The following is a 12,772-nucleotide window of genomic DNA, read 5'->3' on the forward strand; positions in this document are numbered from 1 at the left end:
ATACAGAGGCAGAGCAACATCGAACAGACTGTCAAACTACAGCGGGAAGGCCGGGGAGGGTTGGGGGGCGGGAAGAGGGGGTAAGAGATGAACCGAAGGACTTGTATGCATGCATATAAGCATAACCAATGGACACAAGACACTGGGGGGTATAGGAGGCTAGGGGAAGGTCAAGGGGAGAAAAAAAAAGGAGACGTATATAATACTCTTTGTAATACTTTAAGCAATAAAACAATTAAAAAAAAGTGTACCCTAAGAACACTCCTTCAATTCCTATTTCTGGCCACCTATCTACACCCACATTCATCAGCTATCATGTCTCCATAATGTTGTAGAATGACATTCTCATCATCACCCTGATACAGCATGGACTTGGGGGACAGCTTGGTGGGAATACAGAAGCCTGGAGAGTCACTGGGTCGACCGCATTTACTGGTGCTTCCATGAAAGTATAAGTGGAGCTGCTGAGGAAGGTGGTCATTGAGAAAAGACAATCTCCGTGGCAGTAATTTGCCATGAACCTTTTGGGGGCAGTGATCCACTTGTGCCAACCCAGGTCTCAGAAGTTGATGAATGGCTGGTGATGAAGGCAGTGGTTCTTTCAAGAAGCGGTAGGGGCAGGGATGGCTTCCCTCCTTTTTGGGAAGAATGGTGGCATTGCTTAGGGTTGAGGGTCACCACCAGCAAGAAAGCATGAAAAGAACATCTTAGGCTGACACAGGTGTCCTCACACTGAACTCTCACCCCAAAGTCTCTATGTCCTTTTACTAATATCTCTAGGAACAAGCCTAACTTCTAGGGCTTATTATTTTAATCCTTGGCCACATCCTGCAGGTTGAGGCCATGGCACTGACTGCCATGCTACTATTCTCCATAGTAGCTGCACTAGTCTGCATTCCCACCCACAGTAAATGAGGGTTCCCTTTTCTCCACATCCTCGCCAACACTTGTTCTTTGTTGATGAATTAATGATAGCCATTCTGACAGGTGTGAGGTGCTATCTCATTGTGGTTTTAATTTGCATTTCACTGATGATTAATGATGTTGAGCATTTTTTCATATGTCTATTGGCCATTTGTGTGTCCTCTTTGAAAAAGTGTCTGTTCAGGTTTTCTGCTCATTCTTTAATTGGATTGTTTGGGGTTCTTTGGTGTTGAGTTGTTTGAGTTCTTAATAAATTTTGAATATTAAGCCCTTATTGGATGTATCATTGGCAAATATGTTCTTCAATTTAGTAGGTTGTCTTTTTGTTTTGTTGATGGTTTTCTTTGCAAAAATGTTTTAGTTCGATATAGTCCCATTTGTTTATTTTTTCTTTTGTTTCTCTTGCCTGAAGAGATGTATCAGAAAAAATATTGCTAAGAGAAATGCCATGGATTTTACTGCCTATGTTTCCTTTTAGGAGTTTTATGGTTTTGAGTCTTACATTTAATCCTTAATCAATTTTCAGTTTATTCTTATATATAGAGTAAGAAAATGGTCGTTTCATTTTTTTTGCATGTGTCTGTTCATTTTCTCAATACTATTTATTAAATATACCATCTTTACCCCCATTGTATGTTTTTGCCTCCTTTATCATATATTAATTGACTATATAGGCATGGGTTTATTTCTGGGCTCTCTTCCCTGTTCCATTGATCTGTGTGTCTGTTTTTTTTTTATGCCAGTACCATACAGTTTTGATTATTATAGCCTTGCAGTATAGTCTGATATCAGGTAGCCTGACACCTCTGACTTTGTTCTTTTTTCTCAAGATGGCTGTGGCTATTCAGGATCTTTCATGGTTTCATAATAATTGTTGGTTTATTTGTTCAAGTTCTATGAAAAACTATTGTTATTTTGATAGGAATTATATTGAATCTATACATTGCTTTGGGTAGTATAGACATTGTAATAATGTTAATTCTTCCTCTCCCAGTATATACTTCCACTTATTTGCATCTTCTGAAATTTCTTCAGTGTCTTATAATTATTTTGTGTATAGGTATTTTATCACCTTGGGTAAATTTATTCCTTGGTATTTTATTATTTTAATGCAATTGTAGATGGGATTATTTTCTTAGTTCTGATAGTTTATTATTGATGTGCAAAAATGTAGTGAATTTCTGAATACTTGTTTTGTATCCTGCAAATTTACTGAATTCACTTATCAGTTCTAGTAATTTTTTGATGGAATTTTTGTGGTTCTCTATATACAGTATCACTAGACATCACTCATTTTTGGTGAATTTCTTTTTTTCTGCTGAGTCCAGATGGGGCTTTAGAATACTTTTCAACAAGTTCTGGGAGCAGGTAACCTTAAACAATCTGATCTGTCACGATGAGTTTAAATCTATATGCTGTTCTGATCTAGCATCTACCCAAGCTCTAAAGACTGGGAATGCATTGCTATTTGCACGAGCTAGCTTCATTTCTGTAAGAACATGCTACCTCATTTTGCTTTTGAATCCCGTACAATAGGCATATAAATGCTTAATACTTCTAGGATGAATGAATAAAATAAAAGGTTTACAGAAGTATTTCATAAGTTGCTTCAGGTCACCCAGAAATTTTGTTGATTCATCAAACATTTTTTTGAGATCTACGAGCTGGCAGATGAATCGAGTTGAATAACACAGACAAGATACCTATCTTCATGGAGTTTACATTCTAGTAGACATTGACAATAAAGATAATGAGGACAGATAAAGAACAAGAAAGTAGCAAGTAGTAAAAATGCTACTGGTGGAAATAAACATGACTTTGTGATAGGAATGATTGGAAGTATGGTTCTTTTTGTGAGGTATTCAGGAAAGTATATGAGAAGATGACTTTTTGTTGTGGTAAACTACACATAACATAAAATTCACCACTTTAGTCATTTAAAATTGTACTGTTCAGGAAGCTACAGTTACCAATACCGCAGAAGACCCCCCTCTCCCTCCCTTACAGTCATAACCCCCAGTGGCAATCTCTGTTTTGACTTCTAACAGCATACATGAATGTTGCCTAGTTTTTAACTTTATATAAATGAGACCACACAGTATTTACTCTCTTTTTCTCTGCTTTCTTTTGCTCAATATTATGTTTGTGGTATTCATCTTGTGTATAGTTATAGCTCTTTCATTCTCATTGCTGTGTGGTGTTCTGCCGTGTGAAAATACCACCCTTCATTTATCCCATGCTGGTGGCAGGTACTTAGGGAGTTTATGTTTTTAGCTCTTATAAGTAGTACTGCTATGATCATTCTTGCACATGTATTTGGTGAACATATGAATGAATTTATACTACCTATATTATATATTATTTATATGTATATATTAAATATGTGGTATGAAATATGGATATATACTATAAACATATTATATATATGTGCATATGCATATGTACTTACTCATAAGTGAAAATGCTGGGTCACAGAGTATGTATACATTCAGCTTTAGTAGCTTGCCACTTGGTAGCTTTCCAAAGTGGTTTATCTATCTACTGGTAGAAAGGGTCCCAGTTAAGCTGTGGCCTGAAGGACAAAAGGGAATGGAAGCTGCATGGAGATTTCTGTACCATCATCTCTCCACTACGCTGCCGAATATGTGTCCTTTCTTAAAGTGGTGAGAGTGGAAGGGGACAAGTCCTCCACCTCCTTTCTGCTGTGGTCTCCCAGTGACACGGTAGTGAGAGGAGCCTCTGTCATTTTGGTCAGACCCAGGGAGACAGAAGATCATGACTGATGACTCAGCCTCCTCGGCTCCACTTCCCAGAGCTCCACTCACCACATCAGTGAGCCTGGCACTGGGGGAGACATAAACACAACCATGGTGTTGATATCAGTTCTAGCAGAGAGGCCAAGAGCCAAAGCCTGAGAAGAGAAGAGAATCAGGGTAAATCCATCAAGTGAAAACAAGGCCTCTACTGCTAAAGTAATCAGTGGTACCTGTTTCAGATTCCCAGGCATCTTTATGTTTTTGGGAGGTCTTGGGACGCAGGGCTTTGCCAGTTGTGTGGCCTGCGATGAAAACCATCAACGGTTGAAATTTAGGGCTTTCTTCGCAACAGAAATGAAAAGAGGCAACACAAGAAAAAAAGAAGAAGAAACTTGGCCACAGTTATGCCTATAAATGCTGTGTGGGTGTGAGGTTCTGCCTCTTGTCCTAATTCAGGAAGTATAAACAAAGCTGGTAGAAATGGGTCATTTTGGGAAAAAGTTTCCAGTGGAAAAGAGAAAAGTCTAGTTGCTTTGCCTTTCAGAGTTTCCTCAGTGTACAGAGAGCTTCCTATGAACTTTCAGGTGCTCATTAAGTCCTGTCTTTGAAGAAAAGAAACAGCAAAAATGATTGGTGTGGCAACGTGAGGTTTCCTTTTGTATACATGGGGCCACAAGTGACTCATTGCCCATCTCTATTTGGATTGCATGCTGTGTCTTTAAGGTGGCCTAACTGCCCTTAACCACAATGCCCAGAGCTAGAAGGGATGTCTTTTTTTTCTTTAGTATGTACAAAAGATGATGTTTTTTTATTTAAAAAATATTTGTATTGATTTCTGAGAGGAAGGTGAGAGGGAAAGAGAGATAGAAACATCAATGATGAGAGAGAAGCATTGATTGGCTGCCTCCTGCACACCCCACAGTGGGGATGGAGCCCGCAACCTGGGCATGTGCTTTGACCTGGAATCAAACCATGACCTCCTGGTTCATAGATTGATGCTCAACCACTGAGCCATGCCGGCCAAGCAAGATATTTTTAATTAAACATATTTTTATTATATTTATTGGGTGACAGTTAATAAAGTCATATAGGTTTCAAGTGTACAATTACATATACACTAGAGGCCCAGTGCACGAATTCATGCACAGGTGGGGTCCCTTGGCCTGGCCAGCGATAGGGGCTGATCGGGGAGGTGGGAGGTTGGCCGGGGGGAGGGGCTGCGGGAGGTTGGCTGTGGGAGCTCACTGACCACCAGGTGGCAGCTCCTGCATTGCGCATCTGCCCCAGGTGGTCAGTGCACGTCATAGTGACCAGTCGACCAGTTGTTCGGTTGTTCAGTTGTTTGGTTGTTCAGTCGCTTAGGCTTTTATATATATAGATTATCTACATATTGCATTGTGTGTTTACTACCCAAAGTATCTCAGGATCATCATTCTGAATTTTAGTTGGGTGTTCATGTTTATAGATTAGAGTTGTAGATATAGAAAGTATTAAATGTTGGAATGTATATATCCTGTAACAGTTGTGTGTATGTGTGTTCTAACAGAATATCTTGTATAACTCTTTGTTTTCCCTAAGAGTTCTCTGGGAACATAAAAATTAGCTAAGAAATTCTTAACAGTTGGATTCTGCTTATATTGGTTTCCTTATATATAGGGATGAAGGATGAGAGCAAAAGAGAAAGCCCATTTAAACATGGGGCCCCATGTGGCCCAGTCTGTACGATGCCTACATTAAAATAAACACAAGTTTGACAATCAAAACTAATCACAAGGTAATTCAAATATTTACCAGAGACTTTCAAAGAATGTCAAAAGAATACCTAGCAGAAGTCTTTAAAATTATTTCTTCATCTCTTTTCCTTTCCCTACCCACTCTAAAGTTCTTCCCAAAGACTGTCAGCTCACCAAATTTCTTCCTCATCCCTGCATGCACTCATGGTTCTGGTCTTTCTCTTTTTGTTCTCCCAGGATAAGGTTTTCTCTTTTTTTAGTCTGTCTCTTATCTTCCAATTTTCAGACCTTTTACCCATGGTCCCGATTAGCTTCACTGAAGGCCTGGAGGCAAGCACACAGTCACAGAGAGGCAAAGTTGTGAACTCTTATACAGTAGTGCTTTTAGCCCCACCTGGACAATATTTTTTTTTAATATAATCCATACAACAGACTGTTTTCCAGCAACTAAATGGCAAGACTTTTTTTTTCCTTCTTCTTCAATAAGAGGCCAGGCCAACAGAGTTACCAAAATCCACATTTTTGAAGACTGGAGGAAAGGATGAGGGAAAGAGTTGAAATGTGGTATATGGTGAACAGCAGCACTGGGCAGGCATGGCTCAGTGGTTGAGCATCAACCTATGAACCGGGGTGTGGAGGGGGGAGCAGTCACAGTTTGATTCCCAGTCAGGGCACATACCCCAGTGTGGGCTTGATCCCCAGTGTGGGGCATGTAAGAGGCAGCCGATCAATGATTCTCTCTTATTGTTGACATTTCTATCTCTCTCTCCCTCTCCCTTCCTCTCTCTGAAATAAATAAAAATATATTAAAAAATATATGAACAGCACTTTCGAGCAGTTATACAATTCTGCCTAGACCTACTTTATTCCCTCCTCTGATGACATCACACATGCCGATAATTTTCCCTGGAAGCTCTGTTTCTTGATCTCAGGATTATATCAATAAGTCATCTCGTTGGAAATTTACTTACTTTTGAAGAACAGAATTTCAAGCTCAAGTTTGGCATTTTTCTTCTATTTCATGTCTAATACCTGAGGAAAACATTTCTGTTAAAATCCAGGGATGGGCCAATGCCAGCATTTAATGCTAACTTAAAGCTAGGACAGATAAGGCACTTTATCTGCAGTATTCAAAAACCAGAAGAGGCAGAGAGGAAGTCTAAGAGCATACAAGGTAAAAACATAGAAATAGTGTGATTCAATAAGATATAAGCTTGACAAATGTTAAAAAGAAAAAAATATTAAGTACATGTTCAAGAAATGTAGATGTGCTGAAGAAATTGCCGGGTAAGAGTGTTTTGTAGTGTGGCAGAAGAAACAAAGAAATGTTTCCTCAACAAACAGTATATTTAGGAAATTTCCATGTCATTTGTACTTGCCTAGAAAGAGTTACTTCAAAAGCACTTAGATGTCTTGAGATTAAACTGGCCAGCCCTCAGGGAAGGAAGCAGTTGCTTCTTTATTCTTTCATTAACTCAAAATATATTTAAATATATTTACTATGTACCAAGCACAGTATTAGGCACTAGGAATGGGGCATAGAATATGAACAACATGGTCCTTACCCTCTTGCAGATCTTGAATAGGTTATCACTCATTCAGACATTGAATGTGTGCGTTGAGGGTCATGATGGAGAAGAGCCTGGTGCTATTGAAGCTAGTCAATCAAGGAAGACTTCATGGAAGAATATGATTTTTTTAAAAAGAGGACAGAATTGTCTTCCTTTCTTTGGCATAGTAAACCAAATGAAGATCTGTTGAGCAATTCAGATGCCACTGGGCATGGTCTTTCTCTTTCGCCTGCAAAGAATACATTAACTTCAGATTAAGCAAAGAGCTCGTAAAATGCATGATGGCACACCGACCAATCAAAACATACCAAGCATTCTTTGCCAGGGGATTGGGAAAGAGATTCATTTTGAAATAATTATCTGGTAATAGGTTCAACCTGAAAAAAATAAACATGAAGCCATAATTATTTTTCAACAGGAGACGTACTCATCCTATTTTGTGAAGTTGTATATCTATTTCATAGCACTGGAAGCTCAATACTATGTTTTATGTTCTAAGGGTGAAAACATGATGTCTGTTTTATTTCACAACATGAATTGAAAGCATTTGTGGGGCAGGATGTTGTTTTGGTTCAATAGGTTGTTCAAGGTTCCTTAGGAGTGTATCCAGTAACTGCTTTCAGCTTTAAGATATTAATGTTTCCATTTGGTTTTCAGATCCAAAGACTGTGTAAGCAGATTTTTCTGTTTTTGATGCCTTATCCGATTCCTAGTACAGTTTAAGGTAATCAATCATATAACTGAGAGTAATAAAGGACTCTGGCTAAGAGTTTTTACACAAATCACACTTGCATTGGTTTGAGTGGGGATGGCTATTATTCAAGGATTGCAGGAATCGCTTGGAGTCAAACCTCAAAAATGTCCCAGATTTGCAGCTCATGCGCTGGTTGGGAAGGCTGTCCCTCATGTTAATTCAGGTAAGATGCTGTCTGGGCTCATGCTAGGAAAATGAGAGTACCAGCTGGGAACAATGAAATGACTGATTCCCTTGGGCTACTCAGCAGATCTCTACCTACCCATCTTTCTGCCAGATTCCAGAAGGAAAACCTGCTCTCTCCTGTCTTTCTCTGGAGACCCAAGTCCAGGGTTTGGAACACAGTGAAATAAGTCAGGTTTGTCACAGACTCTTTTGTCGGGACCCCTTCCTTTCCCCTTCATGGGTCTATTATTCCTATCTTTTAGTTCTCAGAATTTTCCTACTGCCCTAGAGGCCCTGACTTCACCACCGTGGAGACCTACCTGGCTAGAGGCTTCCCTCCTAGCTTGTGGCTCCCTTCCATCTTCAAAGCCAGCAATAGTCCATTGAGTCTTTCTCTGATTGTGTATCTCTGACTTTGCTTTTGTCATCACTTTTTACTCTGACTCTTACTTTCCTGCTTCCACTTTCATTTATTACCCTGTGATTACATTGAGCCCACCTGAATAATTCAGGATAATTTCTCTATTTTATTTGTTAATCCTTACCTGAGGATATGTTTTCTTTATTGATTTGGGAGAGAGAGGAAGGGAGAGAGAGAGAGAGAGAGAGAGAGAGAGAGAGAGAAGAGAGAAACATCGATGGGTTGCCTCCTATGCGTGCCCCGGCCAGGGCAATTTCCCAATTTTAAAGCCAGCTAGTAGCAACCTTAATTCCCCCTTGCCATGTAACATAGCACATTTACAGGTTCTGGGGATTGGGACATGGACATCTTTATGGGGTCATTCATCTCTCTACCACACTCACCTTCAATCCTACTATCAACATTTACATTTATGTTCTTTTAAAAAAATATATTTTATTGTTGTTTTACAGCGAAGAAGAGAGAGGGATAGAGAGTTAAACTTGGATGAGAGAGAAACATCGATCAGCTGCTTCCTGCACACCTCCTACTGGGGATGTGCCCGCAACCAAGGTACATGCCCTTGACCGGAATCGAACCTGGGGCCTTTCAGTCTGCAGGGTGACGCTCTATCCACTGAGCCAAACCAGTTAGGGCTACATTTATGTTCTTAAATGCTTCCCTACTAAGCTGAAAAGTAAACCTGATCATCAAACCCAGTGGAAGATGTTAAAGGGAAATATAGTTAATAGACTATCCTATATAATAAAAGCCTAATATGCTAAGTGTCTGGTCATCCAGTCATCCGTTCAACCAATCAAAGCATAATATGCTAATGATATGCTAAGGCCACTCAACCACTCACTATGACGTGCACTCAGCCCCAGGGGGCAGACACTCAATGCAGGAGCTGCCCCCTGGTGGTCAGTGTGCTCCCACAGGGGGAGCACCACTCAGCCAGAAGCTGGGCTCATGGCTGGTGAGCACAGCAGTGGTGGCGTGAGCCTGTCCTACCTCTGCAGCAGTGCTAAGGATGTCTGATGGATGGCTTAGGCCTGCTTCCTGCTATCAGTTGGACATCCCGCGAGGGCTCCCAGACTGCGAGAGGGCGTAGGCAGGGTTGAGGGACCCCTCCAAGTGCACAAATTTTGTGCACTGGGCCTCTAGTAGTTAATAATACTGTATTGTATATTTGAAAGTTGCTCAGAGAGTAGATCTTAAAAGTCCTCATCACAAGAAAAAAATGTAACTATGTGTAGTGGTAGATGTTGACTTATTACGGTGATTAATTCATAATATATATAAATGTCAAATCATTATGTTTTACCACTGAAATTAACATATGTTATATAGTCAATTATACCTCATGTTTTTAAAAAGGCAAATATGTTGGACATGTTCCTACTTATTCTCCTATATTTGTTTACATATCATGAGTCAACCATGTGTTTTTTTCTATACTGAAGCCAGATGAGCCTTCAGAATCCCTTTTAGCATGGTATTCTTGGCAACCACTTCCAACTGATCAGATTTGGCATTAAAATGAAACTTATTTGATGTCACTGCTTTAAGGGGACACCTCTTCCTTTTAATTGAGAACTTCTGGAGATGTAATGTTTTAACCCCAAGGAATGCTTTGAATGTTAAACGTTAGAGCGCCAGTAACCAGCCTGTGGAGACAAGTGTACTTGGGCGGCTTTCCTGGATCTTTCAAGATATAATGTATGTGTGGCTTCCAGTTTCCCCTCTTCCTAAGGCCACCACTGCACAGGGAACAGGATTGGGCGATCTAGCGCAGGTTTCCTCTACCTCAGCACTGCTGACATGTTGCACGGCATACTCTGTGTTGTGTGAGGCTGTCCTGCACTAGTAGCATCCCTGATCTCCACCCATTGATGCCAGTAGCACACTCTCCAGTCAAAAACATCTCCAGGCATTGCCACATACACCCTGGGCAGCGATGTAGCCCCCGGGTAAGAACCACCGCTCTAAAAGAATGAAGTGGAAACTACCTATTTCTGGAATTGATAAGTTTGAAGGACATACTTTTGTTGTGGTTTTTTGACTTCCCTTCGGCTTGTATTTAGTGGCATTCCTTTGCCAGTGAAAGACCCCATTGACAATAGCATTTACCCAAGTCTTCATTTCTGGTACCCAAACCTGAGGTCAGAGCAGAAGGCCTTTCATCAGCAAGGGCTGGGTGTACCTGAGAGAAAAAGTATTGCTTCTACCCATCTGCACGGTTCAACTCAAGCCCATTCCCTCCAGGAACACCTCTGTGCCTACTCCTTTGTGAGCTCCTTCCTTCTCTTCTGAACTCCTGTTGACTAAACCTCATTGACAGTTGTCACACATCTGGCATTATTGGTCGTTTTATTTATGGATACTTGGCTGACACCCCAGGTAGAATGTTCAAGTTATAAGTGCTTTGAAAATAGTTTATTTATCTGGTTATGTATAGTACCCTGCACATACTCAGTACTTAACAATTACTTAAAGGAACTTTTACATCATTTCTTTTACACAATATAAAGTCAAATAAATCCCTGAGGTTTGTTTATAAAAAGTAACAGGCCTTATTCCTCTCTCCTACCACTCTCCCCACTTCCTAAAACCAAAGTATTTGGTTGCTAAACCCATGTTGCTAAACAATATGAATGCATTACTACCTCTTGATTTTTCAATTTTAGGCAATATCTATACAGGGAAGCGAGGGACTTGGCTCTCTTTACATACATACAAACTTCCAAATTTCAGGAAATGAAAGTTATTAAAGTGTACTCTTAGCACAAGCTTCCCAATATGATTATACCGTTGTTTTGAGTTGGATAATATTCAATGTTTATGTCATTGTTACTATATAAATGCTTTGCATAGCTGAACTGCATGGAATACGATGATTACTTTTCCTCTTCTGCATATTTTCGAAGTTAATATAGGTTCACAATTTCTTTTTTGTTGTTTGTTTGTTTGTTTGTTAACCCTCACCTGAGCATATTGTCCCCATTGATTTTTAGAGAGAGTGGAAGGAGGGAGAGAGGAGGAGAAAGGGAACTAGGGACAGGGACAGAGAGAGGGGAAGAGAGAGAGAGAGAAATATCCATGTGAGAGAGACATATTGATTGGTTGCCTTCTGCATGCATCACCACTGGGGCTGGTGATCAAACCTTCAACCCAGGCATGTGCCTTTGACCAGGAAATGAACCCATGACCCTTCGGTATGTAGTCTGACGCTCTAACCATTGTGCACACCAGCCAGGGCCAGGTTCACAAAATAAAACAAAATTATATGTTGGTAACGAACTTATTTGACAGCACTATGTGACCTGAACATGTCTGTGGCTACTTACAGTTTTTATTTATACCAGTTTTTATACCAGTTGGTATGATTGTTTGGATGCTTTGCTGCAGAAATTTTGATTTGTTTGATTACAGGGAGTGGTTTCAAACCTGCGTAGGGAGTAAAATAATACAGATTACATGCACCATATTATATTTCTGAAATCTGAAAAAATAATCTAAAATTTGAAACACATCCCTCCCCAATGGTTTATTAGTAAGTGATAGTATCCTTTTTTTTGTCTGTTTCTTAAGTTTCCTTTTCAAAACCTTTACCCTGTGAAATACAAAAAAACTTACAAGAAAGTGCATAAAACAGATGCATGATTTAATGAATGGTTGTAAAATGAATATCTATTGAGTTATCACCCAGGTTAAACAATGCAATATTGCCAACACCCAAGAAACCCCTCACATTTCCCTTCCAGTCACAGTCCTCACCCATGGTGACCACTAACCTAACTTTTATGTATTAATTTCATTGTTTTTTATTTTAAATTTACCATCTAATTATCCATCCCTAATAATATGTTTTTGTCTGCTTTTGAACTTTTTATAAATGAAATCACACACTACATATTTTGTTGTGGCTGACTTTCTTTTTCCATTAAAAATTTGAAATACACTCAAATATCTAGAAAAGTTGAAAAGTTTCCCTCTGAAGTATGTGAGAGTAAATTGGTAACATAATGCCTCATCAGTCCGAAATTCTTTAGTATGTATTTCTTATAAACAAAAATGTTCTCTTGCATAACCTCAGTATGACCATCAAAAGCAGGAAATTAGCATTGTACAGTATTATCTAATCCTCAGATTCCATTCAAGTTTTTCAAATTGCCCCAATAATGTATTATTTTTTAAAACATTATTATGTATTAGTTTCTGGTGTACAGTGTAATGTTTATATTTTACAAAGTGTTCACCCTGATATTTCCAGTATCCAACTGGCACCATACATAGTTATTACAATACTAGAGGCCCGGTGCACAAAAATTTGAGCACTCAGGGGAGGGGAGGGTCCCTCAGCCCGGCCTGTGCCCATTTGCAGTCCAGGACCCCTTGGGGGATGTCCACCTGTCGACTTAGGCCCACTCCCCGGGGGATCAGGCCTAAGCTTGCAGTCAGACATC

This window comes from Myotis brandtii, unplaced genomic scaffold (assembly GCF_000412655.1).
Source record: "Myotis brandtii unplaced genomic scaffold, ASM41265v1 scaffold196, whole genome shotgun sequence".
In the NCBI taxonomy this organism is placed as follows: Eukaryota; Metazoa; Chordata; class Mammalia; order Chiroptera; family Vespertilionidae; genus Myotis; species Myotis brandtii.